Source organism: Petaurus breviceps, unplaced genomic scaffold (assembly GCF_028583685.1).
Source record: "Petaurus breviceps papuanus isolate PSGF00001 unplaced genomic scaffold, PetGlider_PUasm1.0 90895, whole genome shotgun sequence".
Lineage (NCBI taxonomy): Eukaryota > Metazoa > Chordata > Mammalia > Diprotodontia > Petauridae > Petaurus > Petaurus breviceps.
In genome coordinates, this window is record NW_027187372.1 from 9,550,443 (window position 1) to 9,554,880 (window position 4,438).

The window sequence follows — 4,438 nt, forward strand, 5'->3', positions numbered from 1 at the left end:
CTCTGTATGGTTAAGGAAACTTCTGACTCTAGCAAAGATCTTTATGCTTTTACTCAATAAGTAATTAAATTAAGCACCTTTTTGGCAACCCATAATTCTATAGCTACCTGACCATCAAACTTTGTAGTACTTCCAAAAGTATTTATCACTTGAAGGACCAGGTCCCCTTAATTGATGCCATTTTAAAAATAAGTTTATTCTGGGATCTGCCCAATCCTTGCCGCCCGCGGTCCCTCAGTCCTTTCGGCCAAGCAGCAGCAAGGGCAGCCATCGGGCACCATGGGCAAGAGGGACAACCAGGTGGCTTATATGAATCCTATAGACATGGCCAGATCTCGAGGTCCTGCTCAGTCTGCTGGGCCAATGATACAGGATTATCTGAATTGACCGAGTGCCAGATGAAGTGAAAGAACAGCTAGGAAAAAAAAAAGAAAGGCTTCCAAGGCATTAGCAGAATTTGAAGAAAAAATGAATGAGACCTGGAAAAAGGAACTGGAAAAACATAGGGAAAAATTGTTAGGTGGAAGTGAGAGTTCATCAAGGAAAAGAGAGAGAAAGAAAAAGGAAAAGAAGAAATCTGGTAGGTCTTCATCCTCTTCTTCATCAAGCTCTGATTCTTCCAGCAGTTCTTCAAATTCAGAAGATGAGAATAAGAAACAAGGGAAAAAAGAAGAAAAAAGAAATATCATTCACATAGATCTTCAGAAAGCTCCATATCAGAATCTGAATCAGATAGTAAGGACAGCATTAAGAAGAAAAGGAAGTCAAAAGATGAACATGAGAGAGAAAAAGATATCAAAAGTCTGAGCAAGACAAGAAAGTAGATAAATTCTGAAGATAAACCTGAATCATCTGAATCTTTATCAGAACCAGATTGTATAGAAGAGGCACAAGCAAAGAAAAAGAAAAACAATGAGAGAGAAAAGCCCACAGAAAAGACAAAAAAGAAAAAGAAGCACAAGAAACATGGCAAGAAGAAGAAAAAGAAGGCCACTGGGTCAGGTCCAGAGTCAGCATAACCCTAGGACCTCCAGGATCTCCCTGCCAGAAAGTGCAATGTCTGAAGGAAACGTCAACTGTGAAAGTTGAGGCTTCTGCTACTCAAATGCATGCATGCTCCTGTGGAGAGCCTGAGGCTGCCAGCCAGACGAGGCCATGATTGTTGCCTGCTGCATATTACATGGGGTACATTAACCTTCTTTGTTTGATTTCATTTCTCTCCCCAGAATTCCTAGACCTGGGAAATAACACATTAGAGTCCAACTGGTATTTGAGATATTTGGAAATAAAGTAAAATCTTTTAGATAATGAATTTTAACAGGAAGTATCTATTTTAAATTAGTAGACATAAAATCTAAATGCATCTTTAGGATGTGTTTAAAGTGACAAATCAGAGATACCCAGATGACTATAGTTGGCCTTTTTGAAGCAAGGGCATAACATTAATGCCCTCAAAATCTTTACTTTTGTAGATGTATATTTTTTCCCTTAATTTTTTGTTTACCTAGGGGAAAGGATGGGGTGGGGTGTGATGGGGAGGGTGTCGCTATTATTTTAGCTAGCTAGTGTGCCTTTTGATCCTTGCACATCCTATCTATTTCGGTCAGGACAGACACTGTGCTTCCTAGGGAGGCCAAGAGCTGGGTGGCAGCAGTCTGTCCCTTTGCATTCTGGATTTTGGCTCTCTGCCAACTACTTCAGGTAGCAAAGAAAGACAGCACCTGGCAGCATAAGTGAGCTCCAAAACCTAGGAAACTTACCTCCACTTCAATCTTACAAATATTTTTAGCAGTAGAATGTTACATAATTTGAATTAATTTTGGTTACACTTTGGAGGGAATTATTTCATAGAGACACTGGCTTGTTGTGTTGTTTTGTTTTGTTTTTTGGTATAGATAGGTGAAATCTTCTTAAATATTTTGCATGTTTTATACTTTTATGTTTTAACTAGCCAGAGAAATTCTATTGTAATCAGTGACCGTTATTTTTTTTATGAATTATGTTCCAGCTGCATTGTTTCAAGTCTGTAATTCCTTATTCTAACTATGATAAGTTCATTAACTCTGTTTAATTGCACACTTGCTGAAAATATTTAGCATGTAAAAAGCAGGTTTTTGATATTTAATGGCTTCATTTTGAAGCTGATTTGCTATGAGCAAGTTAAGTGGCAGGCCTAGTATGCTATATGTCTTGTTACATAAAACTACTGCCAGAATCTCAGTAAATATGCCATTTAAAAAGTTTGTTGTCTTTATATATTAATATTGAATTAAGGCAGGGATTAAAGTAAGAATGACCTGATTGCTATTCCTGTGGCATATTTTACTAAGATTGGGTGCCTCAAATGTCTGCTGCTGAATTATGTTTACCAGTGATGTGAAAAGCAACCAAGAAGTCATTTTTACTTCACATTTTTATAATCAGTTACATGATATATAATTTACTCTCCATTGTGCCTGTTATTAAGGGTGTTCTAACTGTGGTATCTTAATGCACAGAATATTTTGGCATGACAAAAAGCTGAATAAACGGCTGTTTGGCTAAAAAAAAAAATAGCCGTGTTCATTTCAGGTCCCTTTGTGTGTCACAAAGAAAGTGGAAAACCAGAAAACGCTTGGGAGACCAATTGCATAGCAGCCCATCCCTGCCCTAAACCTTCCAGCCATGGGAGAAGCGGTTCCCGAAGAGGTGTTTTGACTCCTCTAGCAATGCCACACATCAGGTGCCTAAGTAGGCTTCATCTGTAGAGCTGGAATGGCAGTGATGCTGGTGCCGACCAAGAAATAAGAGATTGAAGAATGACATTTTGTATACAAATTAACCATTTCTGAATATAGTCTTCTGTAACAAAAATGTAAAAAGATAAGTATAGATGATTTGTATTACTATAGAAGTACCAATTTTAACATGTATAAAACACCTCTCTCTCAAAAAAAGTTTATACTAATTTATTATTTTCTTCCATGTACATCAACTTTAAATACATATAATTACAATAGATTCTACAATTTTAATTTGAATTTTAAAACATATTTCTATTTTTAATTTCTCTATATCTACAAGAGATTTGTATTTCCTATACTTGATTATAAGACGCCATGGGGGGGAGGGGAGGGAGGGGGACAAAATGTGAAATTCAAGGAATTGTGGAATTGAATCCTGTAAATTAAAAGGAAACAAACAAATTAATGAATTAATAAAAAAAGAAAAAAAGAGATTTGTATTTCTCTATATATTCAAAATAATGTAGTACATTAGTTAATGTAGTTTGGTCCTTTGAGGTAGTCTTAAATTCTAATCTTATTAATAATCTCTCATAAGATATTATTCAGTATCTTTCTGGAATAGGTATGTGTCAGGTACATATAACTGGATCAACTACAATATGATATTTTTTACTTTTTGGAAAACTTTAACTGAAAAAAAAAACAGGTTTACTTTTGTTACCTTGTAAACAGGAGAACATGATAGACTTACTATAGTTTCATGAGATTATTTTAGATTTTATTTTTCTTACGGTCATGATTTTTGTAAATGTCATTCATATCTGAAAATATTTTATTCTATACTAATCCAGAAGTCTAGGGAAACTTTGCATATACTTAGCATACGTATTTAAATGCACAAATATACATACATATCTAGTAAAGATAAATAAGAAATAATTTAGAAGATGAAAAATAAGAGATTTGCTATTTTTACTAGATCAAAAAAAGTCCTACTCTATGTCTTATTGTAGAATAGAAAATAGATGCTACCTTGTGTTCTTGAGATCTGGGGAGCCAAGTGATAGTACTAGTAGGTTCTATCAAGTTATAAGCTTTTAAGTATAAGTCTCACCAGGAAATTCACATGTTTTTCATTTGTTTTGGTGATGAAGAAAAAGAACAGTAGTACTGCTGAACAATTGTCTACTAAGCCATAAGGTAGTTGTAATCTGAATCCATAGTGGTAGTATTCACAAGGAAACCATGGATTCAGGAACCACTGAAGTTAATTATAACAGATGTATTATATTTCAGCTAATTAACACATCCTTTTCCCCCACTATTCTTCATTACAATCATTTTTGCATAATGTTTAAGGATGTTCAAAATTCTGTTTTCATAACAGTTTATAAAATAGGTACTGCAAGTATTATTCTACCTGCATTGCAAATAGAGTAACTGAAGCTCAGTGGCTGTGTCTTGACTGAAGTGAGATTTGAGATGTGGTCCCTCCTGATTATGTGATTATCCATTTCATATATACATATATATATACACACACACAATGATATATACATATATATGTCTGTGTGTATGCATATATACATACATATATACACACACTGTGTGTTTATTTGTATATATGTGTGTATTTGTGTGTGTATGATGGTTCAAACAGTACATACCATACATTATAATGTTGTGATTGTTGGTAGTATTTCTACTTCAGC

At 34.7% G+C, this 4,438-nt stretch overlaps 1 pseudogene; it reads left to right on the plus strand.

The window, feature by feature from the left end:
• Window positions 1-207: 207 nt before the first annotated feature.
• On the plus strand, window positions 208-1,076 carry LOC138150873 (protein FAM133B pseudogene; annotated as a pseudogene).
• Window positions 1,077-4,438: the final 3,362 nt, after the last annotated feature.